This window comes from Arvicanthis niloticus, chromosome 13, assembly GCF_011762505.2.
Source record: "Arvicanthis niloticus isolate mArvNil1 chromosome 13, mArvNil1.pat.X, whole genome shotgun sequence".
NCBI lineage: Eukaryota > Metazoa > Chordata > Mammalia > Rodentia > Muridae > Arvicanthis > Arvicanthis niloticus.
The window spans coordinates 17,189,718-17,209,982 of NC_047670.1; the positions used below are offsets into that span (position 1 = coordinate 17,189,718).

The 20,265-nt window shown below is 44.7% G+C and overlaps 1 long non-coding RNA gene across 1 annotated transcript in view; it reads left to right on the top strand.

Moving 5' to 3' along the window:
* The window catches only part of LOC143434055 (uncharacterized), a 36,489-nt gene extending 22,392 nt beyond the window's left edge, over positions 1–14,097 (top strand). Inside the window, exons 3-4 of the long non-coding RNA XR_013103235.1 lie at positions 9,505–12,032; positions 13,702–14,097. This is a non-coding gene — a long non-coding RNA (uncharacterized LOC143434055). The remainder of the gene's footprint in view (positions 1–9,504; positions 12,033–13,701) is intronic.
* The last annotated feature ends 6,168 nt before the right edge of the window (positions 14,098–20,265 follow it).

Consider the following 20,265-nt stretch of genomic DNA (forward strand, 5'->3'; position numbering starts at 1 on the left):
TCCAGGCTCCATTAATGATCCCCGCGTGGCTCTCCCTTATGTGTGTTGGATGATGATTTTGTGCACTGTGTATTCAAGATGCTGATTACTGTGCCCAGAGATCAAGTTGCAGTGGAGACATTGCTGTTGTCATTATTATGAAGCATTTCCAGACTCAGTATTTTTGTAAAACATTGTTCTCCATCATCTCCTGATTGGTCAATAAAGATCTGATTAAGCCTTTAACTGGGTAGGTGAGGAGAAGGTGGAACTTCTACACCTGAAGAGAAAGAGAGGGGCACAGAGGAAGAGATCCATAAGGAGATTCGCCAGGGGCACGTGGCTGGAGTTAGGCAGCTATAGAGGGTTAAAATATTTGATGTCTGCCTAGTTATAGTGCTTAAACCTTTCAGTAAACATACCAGCTTGTATGTTTACAACCATAGTGGCTGGTTTTGTATGTCAACTTGACACAAACTGGAGTTATCACAGAGAAAGGAGCTTCCCTTGAGGAAATGCCTCCATGAGATCCAGCTGCAAGGCATTTTCTCAATTAGTGACCAAGGGTGGGAGGGCCCATTGTGGGTGGTGCTATCCCTGGGCTGGTGGTCTTGGGTGCTATAAGAAAGCAAGCTGATGCTGGGCAGTGGTGAGTTCCAGGACAACCAGGGCTACACAGAGAAACCCTGTCTCAAAAAACAAACAACAACAACAAAAAAGCAAGCTGAGCAAGGCAGGGGAAGCAAGCCAGTAAGTAACATCCCCCTCCATGGCCTCTGCATCAGCTCCTACTTCCTGACCTGCTTGAGTTCCAGTCCTGACTTCCTTTGGTGATGAACAGCAATGTGGAAGTGTAAGCTGAATAAACCCTTTCTTCCCCAACTTGCTTCTTGGTCATGATGTTTGTGCAGGAATGGAAACCCTGGCTAAGACACCATATCTCCATGTCATTTATTATGGAGATAAAAGGGGTAATGGAGATAAAAGGGGTTATAAAAAAAGTCCCCTGATTATATGTTATATTTGGTGTCCAACATGGGGCATGTAATTTAAACTTACACAGAAATCCAAGCTTACAGCAAAAGATTCAGGTATTAGAAAAGCCCCAAACTACTTCACACATTGCTGTATTAAAAGTACTCAAAAAAAAAAAAAAAAAAAAAAAAAGCACCTTAAAAAAGATTTATTGTGGTTCACAGCTTGAGGATGAGGCCCTTCATTGTAGGGGAGCACCGATAATGTAGAAGCCTGAGGCAGCTGGTCACATGGCATTAGCATTCAGGAAGCAGAGACCAATGGATCCCAGCCTCTGGAACGGTGTTAGGTGGGTCTTCTTCCCACCTCTCCTCAACTAATCTAAGAAATTCCCCTCACAGACAAAGAGTTTTGTCTTTGGTTATTCTAGAGACTGTTAAGATAACAGTGTCATACACAATTCCCCTCTCCTGTTCATGGGGCTGATAGGTTTCTGCCTGTGGCTAATCCTTGGGTGCATCACCAATTCTTTTTTTGTTTTTGTTTTTTTGTTGTTTGTTTGTTTGTTTGTTTTTCAAGACAGGGTTTCTCTGTGCAGCCCTGACTGTTCTGGAACTCACTCTGTAGACCAGGCTGGCCTCTAACTCAGAAATCTGCCTGCCTCTGCCTCCCAAGTGCTGGGATTAAAGGGCATGCGCCACCACTGCCCAGCCACAACAATTCTTAAAAAGATACAGCTGTTACTGGTGTAAAATATTTCATCCATAAAATCTGTGATGGGAAATGCCAACCAGGTTGGGACACTTGCCCATATCCCAGATGGGAAATTTTTTTTCTGATCTAAAAGATGCAGAGAAGGAAAAAAGAGGGTGGAAGAGCTGTATGCACCCTCATTTCCAGAACAATTGGGTGTCACAGGATAGAAATAAACCAAATTTATATATCAGATCTCCACTGGCCTCATTTGCTGTCCTAGAATGGGAAACATACCTGTTGTGGCCACTGATCTCTTGCTGTGGAGAAACACCATGACCAAGGCAACTCATAAAAGAAAGCATTTTATTGAGTGGCCATTTGTAGTTTCTGAGGGTTAATCCAACTGTCATGGCAGAGAGCATGGCGGCAGCCAGGCATGACACTGGAGCAGTAGCTGAGAACTCACATCTGATGCGCAAGGCAGCTAGCAAGACTAGGCCTGCCATGGGCTCAAAGCCCACCCACCCCATGACACACCTCTTGCAGTAAAGCCATAACCCCTAACCTTCCTAACCAGTCCACCAGCTGGGAATCAAACATTCAAATATATGAGCCTATTCAAACCACCATAGCATCATCCTATAAAATAACTGTTCAGTGAGCTGAGGAAGCAGGAGTAGAAAACAAAGGGTGGGTTAGCTACTTCAAAGTTAATCTCCTTATGTGGGCAGGGAACAGAACAATAATTTAAAACAATAACTCGTTGATGTCAGTTTACATTTGGGGGCAGAAGAACGTCTCCTGTCATGTCAGTTGAAACTCCTCTGCATGGAAAGTTGGGTGACCTCTCTCTTTCCTAATTTCTCAGAAAGTCAGAAAACAATGTGTTGTTTGGTTTGGTGATCCGGGACTTTAATGTGACACTACTTTGGTTTTTAGTTTGATCTGCCAGTGCGCAGTGCTGGGGCCTGCTCTAAACTAATACGCCTCCTGTAATTTCTTGCTTCACAGGAGTTAGCATAACCTTTGTCATGGCCGGTTGGGGGTATGTCTCAATGGTAGAGAACTTTCCTGTCATGTACAAACTCCTGGACTGGATCCCCAGCACTTTCTAACAATGTCAACATCTGGAGTTCCTCACTACGAACTCCTCATACGAGTTTGAGGCTTATTGTATTATTCTGTGTGTTATTTGCAGTGAGTCCCACTCAAACATTAACACGACACACGCTTCTGGGCTAACGGTAGGCCCAGGATTCCAACTAAAGTAAACATATATACACATTTCTCAGCCCAGGGCCGTCCTGATGGAAAGCTCCCAGAAAGGGAGATTATCCTAGAACAGTCCAGATGCACATTGAGCTCCAAACAGAAGAAATCAAATCAAGTCCATGTGTTAACATGTCATAAGCAATTTCCAACCATCAAAGAGGGCAAAAGGGAATGATTTGCCTACAAAGAAAGCTAGAGAGACTGCAAAAGCAACAATAAAAGGCAGAAAGTAATGAAATGCTGTCTCCAAAGTATGAGGGAAAAACGACTGCCAACAAAGTTGCCCGGCCATGGTAGAAGCGAATGCACGGTGGGTGTTCCAGGTGCACCAAAGAGCTTGCCAGCAAGGGAAGCTTGAGCAGGGGTTTCTGGGAGAAGCTTCTTAGACATGGAACTCAAGAGCAGACACAAGATGAATAAATCAGTAAATGTTTGGATGAATCTGAACAAGGCCTGACTGCACAAGAGCAACTCACCCAGGAAGTCAGAAGACGGCATGCAGAACAGCCTATGCAGAATTGAAGAGCAGAGTAACTAGACGTCACTCAGTGACTAGCCAGTCCTAGTACTGTTTGAGAAGCATAACGGCAAGAAAATGGGCCAACTCTGCGCTTCACTCCCCTAATCTACCCCCCAGAGACTGGGGCAAGAGGATGGAGGATTCCAGGCCATTCTGGGCTAAACATAGCAAGGTCTGGTCTTGGGGGTTGGAGGGTGGGGGGACTTAAAGGCAATCAATAAAATACTAGAAAGTGAGCAAATGGCTATTAAAGCAGAAGAAAGGAAACCCAACAGGACAGACCCAGAAGGAATTTCCCAGCCATAGTACTCAGTGTTTCAGAAGAGTCTAGACCATGAAAAGGGAAAGCTAGTCCATCCTCAGATACATATATCTACACAGGGTCTTCCAAGAGAACAAAGCACATAGACTTCCAGGTCTGTAGGAAGCCTGGGCTGAGACAAAAACCACTCAGGGATGAGCAACTGTGAAAGCTAAGGCTGCCTAGGTCTGCTTCTCCATGCCAGAGTTATGTGTGATACAGACTACATTCTAACCATCACACTTCAAAACAGTATTTCTGATTTAAAAATAATGAATGTTAAATGTCGAACATCTCAACTATTCAGAAAGCACAAATATTGAACTTCTTAAGGTGACTGTGGCAGAAGCATCTCTGTTGGGAGTTTTTTAATACTGTGTCCTAGGGATCAATCAAAACCAGGTGCTCAGCTGTGCTAGGGACGTTTGTTTACCTGTTTGTTTGATGTGTTTGTATTGGGACACGTTTTGCTACTCAGAGATGTGACTGTCAGGAATCCCAGTTTCCTGATGCCATCGTGGAGGTGTCTGCACCTTCTGCACTGGATTTCTTCTGCACAGATAAATGACTTTATGCAGATCATGAAACATGTATTACATTAATGTTAATGTTTCCCCACTCTGATACTGTAGAGGCATACTTCAAGTCTCCTCTGTCTTATGTTGTCCTTTTCCTACTAAACTATTTGATGGAAGTTTCAAAATCACACAGTGTCAATTGCCACTTAACAAGTTTTTAAAATCCCACCACCGCATGCCCATGTGTCTCCAGCTGCCCATTCTAGAAGGACCTATCCTAAGTTGGTCCCAGTCTCCACTGCCTTCCTTCTCCTTCCTTTCTGCCTTTCTGTGCCTGAGCCTGTCAGCACTGACTCCAGTCTTCCTTAATCTTTGATTTCCTGTCCTGGCTTACTGCCTAGAACAATTCCTCAAAACACAATACTTACCCAAAAACTTGCCAATTGAAGTACATGGAAGTCATAAGGTTTCAAGGGTTAAGCCCCTCCCCATCGTGTCTCATCTCGTTCTCATCTAATGACCACTGTCATGCTATCAAGTATTTCCATCTAGTGTAGGTTACTAGTATATCCATGGCTGTTTTCAGTTATTCTAAATTTTCTTTTAAAATGTTTCTGTCTGTGTTTTCTATTAGTGAATTGTGATCTCCCTGCCGCAGACTTCAGGATATCACAAGGGTGTTTGAATTAATAACTGACTACCTTTAATCTCCAACCTCAGTAATCTTCCAAAATATTATGTAATCAGAGAACTCACGTTGGTGGTACTTTTGGGGTTTTTGTATGCACAATCCATAAAGCAGAGCTCTCTGGATTTTGTTTCTGATGAGTTAGAGTTACTTGGTTGGTCCATTTTCAGTTATTACTGCTATGAGTTTAATTTTTGGACACAATTATCTACTTGTAATAGGTCTCGTGAAAAAAGACCTGTCAGTGGCCTCTAATTTTATTCTGCTAGATGATTTGCTTTGCTTTAGACAAAATTTGGCAGACTTTGTAGAACAAAATTAAAGCTTTTCCTAAAATGTTTAACACTTAAAAAGTCAAAATGCACTTCACTGGTCTAGACAGTATTGCTCAGTGGATAGGGTTCATAGCATGCATGAAGCCCACCACCTTATCAACCAGCACTTGTGAGAGTGGAGGCAGGAGGATCAAGAGTTCAAAGTCATCTTTTAATACATAGAGATGTGGAGGCCAACTTGGGCTACATGAGACCTTGTCACAAAACAAACAAACAAAGTACTACTTTTTACTATGCCAAAGATCTCTGATGTTCTAATGCAGCTGAATGATTGGAAAGAATATATGTAGATTTTTTTTTCTCAAAGGGATTCAGAAGCTATTTAAAATCAATTTCCCACTGATGATCAGAGAAGAATTTGGTAGGGGTTCCTTACAAGTACATGGAAACTTTTTCATGACTTTCTAGAGGGTATAAAGATATGTTCGAACTTAACTTTTAGTTAGGCTATGCACCAACCATCTAGAAAATTGTATTTTCTTTATCTCCGGAAATTAAAAAATTAATTGCTATCATCATCATCAGTAGTGGTAATAGTAGCTGCAGGTTGTGTGTGCATGGATATGCGTGCACACAGGGTATGTGTATGGGGCTTAGAGTAGGGGGTATCATGGTGCATATGCAGAGGTCAGAAGGCAATGCTGGGGAGTCGTACTTTCCTTCCACCTTACGTGAGTTCTGGAGACCAAAACTAGGTCATCAGATTTATGCAGCAAGTGATTTTAGCCCCTGAGCCATCTTGTCGGTTTGGTTTGGTTTGAGTCTTGTTGGGTAGAACTGGCTGGCCTGGTATTGGCTGTGTAGATCGACCAGGCTAGCCTCAGAATCAAGGTGGTCAGCTTCCCGAGTGATGAACGTGTAGGCATGTGTGTCACCATGCTTATCCTGAAAGCTCACTCTTGGACACTCTGAGTGAAATCTTTCTGAGTTTTCTCCCAATTCTATTTTGTTTTTTTTTTTCTAATTTTTCATTTCTATTTTTTTCAACTTCCCTTTTATTTTCTCAAGTTTCTTTCCATTAAGAGGATCCTGGTCCTGTTAGACCTTTTGGTTCCTTTGCATAATTTGGCAAGAAGAAAGTACATTATACATTAAAATGTAGGGAAAGCCAAAAACAACCAACCAGACAGAGCCCGGTGGAGGTGATGAAGGGGCAAGTCCTGGGTGAGTGCACAGAGGAGCGGCCCTGCAGGGTGACAGGCTTGTTCTGCAGAGTGCTCACAATGAAGGATGGCTCTGCATAGACCAGCCACTTACTGGAACATCAGCCGGATTGTCAAGTGTTGTGAATGTCAGAAAAGTATTTTGTTCACTCCTTCATTGAAAGAGCTTTCTGGAGGCAACCAGGACTGATGTCTTGTTCACTGATTAAAAAGTTGCTTACATCATGGGACCCTCTTAGAAGCAGTCCATGGAACTATAAAATATAGTTTAGCAGTTGAGTGCTTGCCCAGGATTCTTGAAGCCCCATGTTCTACCCTGCGGATGTTTTACACTGCGGATATAAAAACATCATAAAAGCAGCTTGCAGAAGAAGAATTTATTCTTGCTTATGGTTTTAGAGGAATAAAAGTCCATTATGGTGGGGGAGGTGGAGTACGGCAGGAACAGGAAGCTGAGAGCTCACATCTTCAAACACAAGCAAAAAGCAGAGAGAGCAAACAAGATTTAACCTCTCTGGGCCCTCCTCCAGTGACATACTGCTTCCTAAACCTCTCTAAATGTCACCACCAACAGGGACCAAGTAGTCAAATATCAGAACCTATGAGGGACACTTCTTATATAAACTACTGTACATCCCCAGAACCACAAAAGACTTTTTATTTTGTTTTTTGTTTTTTGTTTTTTTCCGAGACAGGGTTTCTCTGTGTAGCCCTGGCTGTCCTGAAACTCACTCTGTAGACCAGGCTGACCTCAAACTCAGAAATCCGCCTGTCTCTGCCTCCCAAGTGCTGGGATTAAAGGCATGCGACACCACCGCCCGGCCACAAACGACTTTTTAAAAACAATCATAATAATTGTATATATTTTTGTTTGTGATCACAGAGGTTTACAGGGACTTTAAGTGGCAAGAATATGGATTACAAACAATGCAATATTGTTCTTTGGACTTCTGAGAGACAAATCAGTGCTGGATAGTTTTATGTCAATTTTACACAAGTTAAAGTCATCAGAGAGGAAGGGAACTTCAACTGAGAAAATGCTTCCATAAGATCAGGCTGTGGGCAAGCCTGTAGACCATCTTCTTGATTAGTGATTGATGGGAGAGGGCCTAGTCCATTGTGGGTGATGCCATCCCTGGACTGGTGGTCCTGGGTTCTTTTAAGAAAGCAGGCTGAGCAAACCATGTGCAGCAAACCAGTAAGCGGCACTCCTCCGTGGCCTCTGCATCAGCTCCTGCCTCCAGGTTCCTACACTGCTTGAATTCCTGTCCTGACTTCCTTTGATGATGAACTGTGATATGGAAGTGTAAGCCACATAAACCCTTTCCTTCCCAAGATGCCTTTGGGTCATGGTGTTTTGCCAGTATGTATACTAGGCGCTATCTGAGGGGATCTGCAGGGCTCTGGCCCAGCTGGAGCAGCCAAAGAGTTGCAGGGCTCCCAGAGGGAGTCTTCCTGGGCCACAGGCCACCAGCCACCGTCGCCCCAGGCAGCAGGACGTAGCAGGCTACTAGAAGCCAAGGTCAGGGCCACCAGAGCAGGAAGTGGCTGTGGTAGGCTTGAGTAGCTTCCAGCAATGAAAGCGGCAGGAGAGAATACTCTTCCGTAGAGTGCTTCAGCTCAGTAAGACAGACACTCTCAGACAATCTTTGGTGAAATAACTCGTGTACTTTATTCCTTGTGGATAGGACCTTATAAACATCTTGGGGTAGGTTGGGGTCTAAAGGCAGATACTTTCAATTGGCTTAGTCTGAGATGTTAGGAACGCCTCATCTGCATGTGGAAGGGCTTCAAGTGTTGTCCGTAAGTGACTGCTTGTCACAGGCCTCTCCTTGGTTGGGGTATTGTGGTCACCTGTTCTAGGACAGGAACCCAGTTGGGAGTAGATTTAAACACCTACCATTCTCGATTATGAGAATTGCTAGGGTTCCTAAATCCACTCGATCTTACCAGGTTTTCTGTCTGATGGCACTTGTTTTGAGACAAGTTTTCACACAGGCTAAGCTGGCCTTGAACTTTTGATTCTCCTGACTCTACATCTCAAGTTCTAGGATTAAGGTGTATGTCTATGCCTGTCCACAAAAGTAGCTTAAATGTCCTCCGGTTGATTTATAAAATATAAATTCATAGTCATTAGCATGATATGGGATGTCAAAATATCATTTTTATGTGTGTGTGTGTGTGTGTATGAGTGTTTTGCCTGAATGTATGTCTGTGTTATGTGTTCAGGGCCTTGGATCTCTTTGAACTGGGATTACAGACACTTGTTAGCCACCGTGTGGGCGCTGGGAATTGAACCTGAGGCCTCTAGACTCAGAAAGTCAAGTTTGGAGATCTAGACCAGCAAACTTCTCCACTCATTAGTCCGTGAATGCTTAAAGAGCTAATTGTAGGGGCTGGAGAGATGGTTCAGTGATTAAGAGCACTGGCTGCTCTTGCAGAGGACCTGGGTCTGGTTCCCAGCACCCACATGGCCGCTCACTACCACCTGCAACTCCAGCTCCAGGTGATCCAGTGCTCTCTTCTGATACATGCAGGAAAAACATACATACACATAAATTAATTTTAAAAAAGAGAAAAAGACTGCCAGGCAGTGGTGGCGCATGCCTTTAATCCCAGCACTTGGGAGGCAGAGGCAGGCGGATTTCTGAGTTCCAGGCCAGCCTGGCCTACAGAGTGAGTCCAGGACAGCCAGGGTTACACAGAGAAACCCTGTCTCGAAAAAAAACAAAAGAGAGAGAGAGAGAATCAATTGCAAGTGCTACACAGCCTTCCATAATCTCTAGATATGACAACCAATTCTGTAATAACCAATATAATATCATATTAAACCAATTAAACATAATATTAAACCAATTATGGTTTAAAAAGAATTACAAGATCGATAGAATCTTCCTTTCCCTCCACCCCAGCCCCCAGCCCCTACCTCTCTCAACAAGATCTGAGGCTGGCCTTGAACTCTTTTTTTTAATATATATATTTTTGTGGGGGTGGGGAGGTACATGTGGAGGTCAGAGGACAAACATTTGAGAGCTGTTCTCTCTGTTCACTCTGCAGATCCAGCAGATTAAACTCAGCCAGTGCTCTTAACTGATAAGCCATCTCTCCAGCCCCCAAGATCATTCTCATTAACAAATTCAGTGCTGGTTTTCAAGAAGATTGACAACGTGAAGGAAAAGTACAGTTAATTATTCAACCCAACTGCAGGAAATAGAAGCATTGGCTTCTATTTTGCTTTGTTTTTCTAAGACAGGGTCTCCCTGCCTTGCTTAGGCTGACCTTGAACTCCCAGGAACAAGAAATTCTTTTGCTTCAGCCTCCCAAGCACCAGAGCCTCTTGTATCAGCGGTGCTAGGAACTGAATGCAGGACCTCTCACCTTAACAGGTGCCTTTCACCAGGAGCGCATCTCCAGACGCAACCCAGGGTTAACTACTTTTTCTGCAAAAGCGATCCACATGAAGAGGACAGTACACCGGACCGGACACGGCGCACTAACATGAGTGGCAAGTTGCCAGCTGCAGATACATGTGAGCTAAGATTGTTCCCCCAGGTGCTTGTGCCAAGTTTCTACCAGTACTCTACCTCTGTTCTGTACAAGTCACACCGAGTCTAGAAGGAGACAGAAGAACATCACAGTTTTCTCAAAACTTTTCATTCTTTGTGTTCCATTGTTCTCCCAACTGTTAAAAACGTTGACAATATAAAGACAGTTGAAATGAGCTAGATGTGGTGTCGCATGCCTGTAACCCCTGCACTTGGGAGGTGAGGACGAGGCGGCTTCGTAGGTAAAGGCTCTCAGTGCCAAACCTGTTGACCTGAGTTCAATCTACTGGACCGTAGTGAACAGAGAGGACAGCTCCCAAACGTTTATCCTCTTGTGCCGCGCCAACCACCCTGGCCAGCAGGGAAGAAAGACTAGCACACCAGTTCCTTCCAGCAACAGTTTTACTCAGGAATGACTTTCAGTTACAGCATCAAGGGTGTGCCCCCATGCCTCCCTCGAGTGCAGCTTAAGTAGCCTCCAGTGGACTGCCCATCAGCCCATACTACATTCCACTCCACCATAGGCTGACACCCATGATGAGAGATCAGGCTACTGGCAAGCCCAGCCTCCTCACCAAATAAGGACTTGTTTACCCCAAGAGGGCTAAGGCAGTAGGCACCACCTTTAGGGCGCGGCAGAAGCTTTCCACATCTCCCCCCTTTTTATACAGAAGCAAGCATTGCTTGATCAAGCGGGCTCCATTCCGTAGGAGCTCACGATCGAAAGCAAGCAGCTAAGACTAGAACACTCACTCTACTGGGTGCAATGGGTCAAACCCACCAGGTGCAAGAGCTGAGGTCTACATAAACAGGTAGGACACCCATCCCATGTGCAGTGAGATCACAAGTCTCCAGGGGTACAAGAGCTGTCCAATCCTGAATATAAGGGGTTATAGAGAGTTACTGCTTCAAAGCCATCAGCCAAGCTTGAGGTGAGACACCAGCCTCAATGGCTTGAAAGGCATGCACCACCAGGGCTCTCTCTTGTCTTTGAGATCTAGCCATACGACAGAGACAAAACAATCAGAGCAGACAGACAACCATTAGGGCAACTACTAACACTCCTATTCCCGCCCACTCCTTCAGATGATGAACTGCTTGCAGGATCCACGACGTCAAGCCATCTGCCAATGATAATGTGGCAGCTGTTTGATTACACATTAATATCACTAATATTCTTAATTACCTGAAAACACAAGGTTCCTAGCAAATTGAAACTCCTATTTTCACTAATAACTATCTCATCATCTTTAGACAAAAAAGGAACTTCCATACTAGCATTACTACTAAAGAATCGTGGAAACACTTGAGCATCATGCCTTATGGGCATCAGATCGGAAATACCGATAGGATTCCCCCATCTTGTCTCCATCTCGCCATCAGGAGAAGGAGAACCAGACATGGAGCATCTTCGTGACATCCTCTCCGGCACCCAGATAGGGTCATGTTGGTCCTGCGGGAACACACAAACAGAACCCCTCGCCCACACCAACACTGGGTCTGGACCATGCCATTTTCCTGTTAGAATATCAAACCCTTTTCTACTGGCTCAGGGTGAGCATGTCAATCAGCTGCAGATCGTCCTAGGAGTGTTTCTGTGCTAGTATAGATGAGAAATGCCGAGACCACGCCTAGTAAGATGCCCACACCCAAAGAACCCAGGCTGTCATACAATGGATTGCCTGTTATAGAGGTAAGGCCCATGCAGGTAGCTGCAATTATCACTCCTAAAACAGCTGTAGCGTCCCCCAACAGAATAATATTTGTACTCAGATCACGTCTTTCCATGACATACTTATAAAATGACGTGTCCTTGGTCTGAGCGCTCCTGCGAAGTTCACTTATGGCAACAAGAAGTGTTGCTCCTTCAGACACCAAAGATCCTGCTAAAATACAATATGCCCATAGGAGGGATTCCATTGGTTGAGGATGAAGCAATCCCATGACTCCATGATACCAAGAGAGTCCTGCACCCATCATGAAAATACCAACACCACTAATCAATGAAGAAATATAGTGCTTATTTGAAAAGCCATATGGGTAAGAAGAATCTGGTGTTTGTATAGACTTGCTGATGTCCAGTGCTAGCAAACCCTGGTTACAAGTATCAGATAATGAGTGTATAGCTTCTGAGAACATACTTGCTGAACCCGTATAAATCCAGGCAAGAAATTTAAAGAAGCAGTTTAAGCCATTAATGCAAATAGCAACCATAAAACATTGTGCTTTTAACTCCCTCCAGGCCTCAGGACAAAAACTCCTTCCCGAACCTCCAGTAGGATCGTACGGAGGCGGCCAGGGCGGCCCTGGTCCAGTTGATTCTATTTCCAGTTTCGTTTCTATTTCTAGTTTCTCTAATTCACCCTCAGAGACTTCCTCCTCTTTTAGCTGTTCTAGTGCTTCAGTTGTCTTCTCTAGCGCTTGGCAGACTCCTCCCTTTTCTCTCTCTTTAGACTGTTTTGAGCTAGTACATCGAGTCTCTGGCCGCATCTCTTTCACTTGCTCTAATGCTTCCGTTGTCGCTTGCATATCAGGAACACACTCCTCACTAGTCAAGCAGGTGCAAATAACCCTCCAGATCCCTCGCACCCCAGTCTTTCCCTTTTTGTCCTGCAAAGTACCTTTCTCCCATGCTCGGTCCAGATCCCTTCCTAACTTATCCCAGCAGGCTAATGACAGGTTTCCTGACACTGCAAACCACGGAGCCACCGCTTCCACCTCGCTAAGAAATTGCGCCAAAGCTTGATCTTTAAATTTTAAGCCTTTACTATCAAGAAGCTCATGAAGAGCTACCTTCACTGGGCAGGACGGCGAGGTACCCATTTTAGTGGCGACGCTCGCGGCATATCAAAACCACAGCTAAGAAAAAGATCCCTCTTGGCACGAGCACAATCCTTCGGCCGTTACTTTCACTTTTATTCGCCTCCTTCCGAGGACCTTAACATATGCTGCCTCCTTCCGAGGACCTTGTCTGTTGATGGGCCCCACTTACCAGCCACTTACCCATCAATCGCCCTGTCAGCCCCTGGTTCTGGAACTCCAGGAACTCACGCAGAGAAGTTCCCCGTACGGGCCACCAATTGTGCCCCGACCACCCTGACCAGCAGGGAAGAAAGACTAGCACACCAGTTCCTTCCAGCGACCGTTTTACTCAGGAATGACTTTCAGTTACAGCATCAAGGGTGTGCCCCCATGCCTCCCTCGAGTGCAGCTTAAGTAGCCTCCAGTGGACTGCCCATCAGCCCATACTACGTTCCACTCCACCATAGGCTGACACCCATGATGAGAGATCAGGCTACTGGCAAGCCCAGCCTCCTCACCAAATAAGGACTTGTTTACCCCAAGAGGGCTAAGGCAGTAGGCTCCACCTTTAGGGCGCCGCAGAAGCTTTCCACACCCTCTGACCTCCACGTGTGTCATGACACATGTGCCTCCCCACCCACAAAAAATATATATTAAAAAAGAGTTGAAGGCCAACTTCAGATCTTGAAGAGAGAGAGAGAGAGCAAGAAAGATTCTATCAGTCTTGTTCTTTTTAAACCATAATTGGTTTAATATTATGTTTAATTGGTTTAATATGATATTATATTGGTTATCATAGTATTTGGTTATCATATCTAGAGACTACAGAAGGTCGTGTAGCACTTGCAATTGTTTCTCTTTTTTAAAATTAATTTATGTGTATGTATGTTTTTCCTGCATGTATCAGAAGAGAGCACTGGATCACCTGGAGCTGGAGTTGCAGGTGGTAGTGAGCGGCCATGTGGGTGCTGGGAACCAGACCCAGGTCCTCTGCAAGAGCAACCAGTGCTCTCAACCACTGAGCCATCTCCGCAGCCCCTACAATTAGCTCTTTAAGCATTCACGGACTAGTGAGTGGAGAAGTTTGCTGGTCTAGATCTCCAAACTTGACTTTCTGCTTGCCTTAGCTTTACTGTGTGGTAATTATGTCTGTACTTGGGACAGTACACACGTGTCATTGCTGCCATTTTAAGATTACCACTGATGAGAACTAAATAAATATATCAGATTATTTTACATTTCTGCTTTTGTCTCCTAAATTGGAAAACATTGAAAGAAAGTATATGGGACCAAGTTTTCATTCCTCTAGTTCTAATTGCATCCCGAAGTGTGATTGGAAAGGGCTGGGGGTATATATAGTGCAGCAAGCAAAGTGCTGAGCCAGCATATCCAAGGCCCTGGCTCAATATTAGCTCTCCCTCCCCCAAAAAGTGGGAGAACTGTTAAGTTTGAGGTCAGCCTGGGCTAGATGAAGAAGTTACAAGCCAGCCTGGGGTATACACTGAAGCCCATGTTTCAGAAAACAGGGGAGACTTTGGGGAGTTCCTTTCCCAGCACCCACATGGAGACTCACACCCATTTGTAACTCCAGTTCCAGGAGATCTAGGTCCCTCTTCATGCCTCTGAGGACACTACATGCACACAATACACACACCAACATGCAGGAAAAAACACACAGGAAAAATTACCCACCTCAAATTGTGTGTGTGTGTGTGTGTGTGTGTGTGTGTGTCTTTTTGGGGGGTGGGGTGAGACAGGGTTTCTCTGTGTAACCCTGGCTGTCCTGGAACTTGCTCTGTAGACTAGGCTGTCCTGGAACTCACAGAGATCCACCTGCCTCTATCTCCCTAGTGCTAGGATTAAAGGTCTGGGCCACAACCACCCAGCTTCCTGTGGTTTCCTATATTTAATATTTATTTATTTTGTGTGTGTGTGTGTGTGTGTGTGTGTGTTCACACAGCATGTGTGTAGTCAGAGGACAACTTACAGGTATCAGTTCTCCTCTTTCACAGTGTGGACTCTAGGGCCTGAACTCAGATTACTAGGCTTAGCAGCAAGCATTTCTACCCACTGAACCATTTTGTCCATCCTGGTTCGTAACCCTTTAAGGGTTTTAACCTTTTCTCTTTAGCATGAAGAATGAAAGTACAAACTTTTTTTTTCCTGTGGCCTTTTGGAGTTAATGTTGGTATTTGTGAACACACTAAACCCTTAAACAAGCCATCTGCTTGGGATGTAGCTCAGAGGGATAGTGCATATAGCATGGTGCAGGGAAACGGAGGAAGGGAAGAAGGGAAAGGAGGAAAAGGAGGATATACGTTTTTCTGAATTTACTTTTAAAGATAGAAGACCACATATAGTGGTTCAAGCCTTCAATCTCAGCACTTGGGAGGCAGAGACATGTGGATCTCTATGAGTTTGAGGCCAGCCTGATCTACAGAGTTCCAGGACAGCCATGGCTACATAGCAAGACCCTGTCAAAAAAACAAAAACCAATTCAACATACGAAGTTCTTGATTGGAAGGCCGCCAGGAGTATCAAAGCCTACCCCCACAGTGACACCCTGACTTCAACAAAGCCATACCTCCATTGTCCCTATGCTATGGGTCAAGCATATTCAATATGCACGTGTGTTGTATGTTATGTGCGCGTATATTATATGGTGTGTGTGTTTTAAAGAGATGCCTCAGTAGGTAAGAGGTTTTCTGTGTAAGCTGGAGGACCTGACTCGAGCATGCCTTAACTCCAGCATCATAGGGTACAGACACAAGGAAATCACTGCATTTACTGGCCACCAGATTAACTCCAAATTCAGAGGGAGAACTAGTCTCAAAGGAACATGGTGGAGGGTGAGGAAACAGGACACTCGATGTCTTCCTCTGGTCTCCCACAACTACATGCCCCCACACATGCACAAACACATCACAAATGAGAAAGAGGGAATATGAATGAATGAATGAATGAATGAATGAATGAATATAGACTAACTTCACTAAAGTACGGAAAATTCTGCCAAGCAAACTTGCATAGGAAGGCTAATATAGATAGGCCAAGGAAGGAAGGGTAATTCTCGCTGTCTTTTCAAGGGCGGGTGTGTGTGAAATGAAGATTAATTCTGGGCCAGGCGGTGGTGGCGCACGCCTTTAATCCCAGCACTTGGGAGGCAGAGGCAGGCAGATTTCTGAGTTCGAGGCCAGCCTGGTCTACAAAGTGAGTTCCAGGACAGCCAGGGCTACACGGAGAAACACTGCCTCGAGAAAAAGAAAAAAAAAAAAAAAGAAAATTAATTCTGTTCACATTTATTGTTACGTTCCTTTGTTGAAATGCCAAGGATTAAACCACCCAGGATCTTAGAATTTGCTTAGCCCATCGGGCCCTGCTGAGATTCACCCCTGGTCCCAGCAGCAGAACATTGTCAACCCCACAGACTGAGACAAGCTGAGAAGTTAGCTGTGGACTTAAAAAGTCAAGGCTATGCCCTCAGAGGAGATGGTCACTTCGGAGTCAGTTGCTTGAGTCTGTGTTTAGTTCAAGGTCTTGGAGTCACTACCATAGTTCTGCCTGAGGGGAAAAACGCCTGCGTGCTGTTTTGGCAGAATCTTCCTAGTTGGAAGACAGACTTGGAAGGTCCCAGTGCCCCATTGCTGAAGCAAGTGCATGACTGCCTGGGACTGAGAGTCACCAGAAAGCTTTCTGAAGTTCTCTCCAGCTACAAAGCTGTCACCACCCCGAGAATCCTTTTATGTGTTACTCCCATCTCACAGCCTGTGGAGGAAAGTGACTCTCCCTTGACAAAGGGAGATCTTGCCAGAGTTGACCTCACTGGCCTGGGAACAGCATAGCGACTGGAATTCAATTTAAAGAGTGGCAAAGGTCCAAGCCCATCCTCTACTGCCCAAAGAAGTGCTGACCTCCTGTGCCAGCAGAGCCTTGGTGGCTCGCACATCCTTCTCCATCAAAGCCCAAGTCAGAGTCAGTTGTCTACTAATGAGAATGTTTTCCCTGCTCATTTACTTCCTTATGTGGAGACAGAGTCTCACTGTCTAGCTGATGGTAATCACAAACTCAGGATCCTCCTGGCAGTCTCCCAAATGCTGAGATTATAAAGTATGTACCATTTTGCCTGGCTCTGTTCTGTTGAAATTATTTTTAGATAGACTTAAACCTTAGTTTCTACTCCATTTTGTTTCTACACAACATCTATTTATTTTAAATGAACATTTTTTTTTATTTATATGAGTCTTTAAGGAGTCATTAAAATTTGCTTGATTTGGAAAAAAATTAGAAAAGCATTATTTTAGCAGGCAACAGCTTGTGCCTGCTATCCCAGCTATTCTGGAGACCAAGAATGTTGCTGGGGCCCAAGAGTTAGCAGCTCAGGCAATAGAAACAAAATTTATTTCAGAGAGGTGAGGGGAAGGGAGAGGGAGAGAGACTGATGATTCCTCTTAGGTAACAAAAACCACCTCTGAGGTAATAAAACCAAGTGTGTGGAAAGGTGTGTGGGTTTCTGTGCATTTTCTGAAAGAGATTTTCATTCCTTTCATTACATTCTTGGCACAGTTTGTGACTGGAGAAATGTTCTGACATAACTGGAAATTACCTTCCAGCTCTCAGGATCCAAGTATAAGAATCTAGACTGTGGTTTTGAAATCTTTCAGTGGCAGTACTCAGAACACCTCGGCCCCACTCTCTCCCATTGCCACTCACAACCCCACCTGTGAGACCAATCAGTGACTGAAGAATTTTTGTCTTTCCTCATTCCTGATGGTTGGTTTGGTTGGTTTGGTTTGGTTTGGTTTGGTTTGGTTTGGTTTGGTTTGGTTTGGCTTGGCTTGGCTTGGCTTGGCTTGGCTTGGCTTGGCTTGGCTTGGCTTAGATTGGCTTTCTGAGACAGACTTTCTTTGTATAGCCCTGGCTGTCCTGGAACTCACTCTGTAGACCAGGCTGGCCTGGAACTCAGAGAGCTATCTGCCTCTGCCTCCTGTATGCTCAAATTAAAGATGTGTGCCACCACCGTTTGGCTTCCTGATGAGAAGAAACCTCCAGAAAGCATTTGTAAGGCATACTCACTCCACAAACAATGACTAAACACTTCCTACTTATATGCTATTGAAGCATATTCAATGAAAAATGACTTGCTTGATTAATCTATTGAAAAAATCTTTATTATGCAAAATAGCGTGCATATATAAAGATATTACTGTCATAGAATTAGCGCTTTGAGGTATGTTAGCAGTGGAAAGGACTCTTTAGTGATGGCCCTCATGTATAGGATTCACCTATGGCTTGCTACAGAAAAACTAGCTGGCCCATCAGAAGACTTCACCTAAGCCCATGGCCTCATTCCCATCTCATCCCTCAGACTGAATTAGAAAACACTATTCATGACAGTAAGATTGAATTTTTCCTACTTCTATTCTATTTAGCTGTCTGTAACTGCAGACCATCCCAGACACCAGCTTTTCTTGCTTCCAATAACATGGACCATAAGACTCCTTCTCTTCTGACTTTAACATCTTCTGCAGTGTGGGAGACCTTCACAGTAGCATTTGTGTCTGTCTAAAACCACATGCACAATTGAACCCCTACCACGTAGATCATGTGGTTTTAGAGACAGATCCAAAGACACATACTGTCCTTTTGGACAGTGTCTTAGTTAGGATTTTATTCTTTGAAGAGACACCGTGACCAAGGCAACTCTTATAAAGGAAAACATTTAATTGGGGCTGGCTTAGAGTTTCAGGGCTTCAGCCCATTATCATCATGGTACGAAGCATGACAGCAGGCAGGCAGACATGGTGCAGGAGGAGCTGAGAGTTGTACATCTTGATCTGATGGCAGCAGATGAGACTGTCTTCCCACAGGCAGCCAGGAGAAGGGTTTGTCATCTACACTGGGCAGAGCTTGAATATAGGACCTCAAAGCCCAGCTAAACAGTAACAAACTTCCTCCAACAAGGCCACACCTACTCCAAGACCACACCTCCTAATAGTGCCTCTTCCCATGGGCCAAGAATATTCAAACCACCACAGATGGCAATAAAGTCTGTGACCAGAAGATGGTTCCCCACATGGTTTTACCTGTAAAAGGACAATTTAATGTAGCCTGCCAGTCCACAAACAAGAGATCCTAGGTACCCAGGAATGGCTTCCTGGCCATTCATTCCCCTTGCCAAGGGGAATGTTCCAAGGCTCCAAGTTCCAGACATCAATGTTTCATTTAAATCAGGAGCTACATCAGTCGTGACAGTCTTCTGATGAGACTCTGTACATGCTGTCTAAAAGGACAGAATCAGCACAAGATATACCAAGACCAAGTTATCACCACCAAAGAGATCATTTGCCCCAGAGGGACAAAGGGCAGGGAATAAGAGAGAGGGGCAGGAGACATGACAAGGGAGAAGGGAAAAGGAACAAGGGAGAGAGGGAAGGGATATTTGCCCTGGAAAGACAAAGGACTGCCTCTGGATAGAGAAGAGACAGACATGGCTCATAGACAAATGGCAGTTTATAAAGATAAAATGGGAAACCCCGTGTTAGAATGAGGTTTAAGTTTAATCGAGCATGTTAGTTAGGTGAACCAAAGGGGGAGTTTTGATTGCTGGACTTCAATACTCTGATAGTTGGGCCTTGGTAGTCAGCCTCGGGAGGAGGAAGTGGACAAAGGACTACACCTTGGTGGCTAGCTTTAGGCTGTAATCTAACAGTTTAGCCAGGCAGAGGGAATGGGGGAAGGGCGAGGCCTGCCTGAGCCATGCTTGCCATGCTCAGCCTTCTAGGACACTACTGACAGCGCTAGCAGTGGGATCTGGTGTTACTACAAGTACTTGGAATTTGGAGGAGAAACAAGACACAGCTGTCTCTGGCCAATAAGGAGTTTGAGGTCCTCAAGGCATTCATACATCTCATTGGGTAGTAGTTCTGGGAGAAGCTTTCTGACTTAGTAATCTGTAGTCCTTGGATCTACCCACTGGCACGGGTTCACCGAACATTAGCATTGGTGGCCATAATCGGAATACGTTTGAGAGGACAAACAACAGTTACAACTGTTAAAACGGTTGTTTGTTTTAGCTAGGTTTCTGTGTTCAAAGCCTTGTGGACTTTTCATCTATCCTTTCCAATTAAACACACACACACACACACACACACACACACACACACACACACACACGGAGGGAACATACAAGCTGATCTTAAACACGTGACAGTCCTCCCAACATAGTCTCTCATGAACAACATGGCTGTTCATTTTTGGTTTTGGTTTTGAAACAATCTCATGTAGCCCAGGCTACCTACAATTTGCTATATATAGCTGAGGATGACCTTGAATTTCCGACCCTCCTGGCTCCTCTAAAATTCTAACTCTGGGATTATGGCAGTGCATCACTTGTCCTGGCTTATATGTTGCCAGCAATGGAACTGAGGGTTTTGTGCATTCTAAGCAAGTCTCTACCAGTCTAGGTATTTCC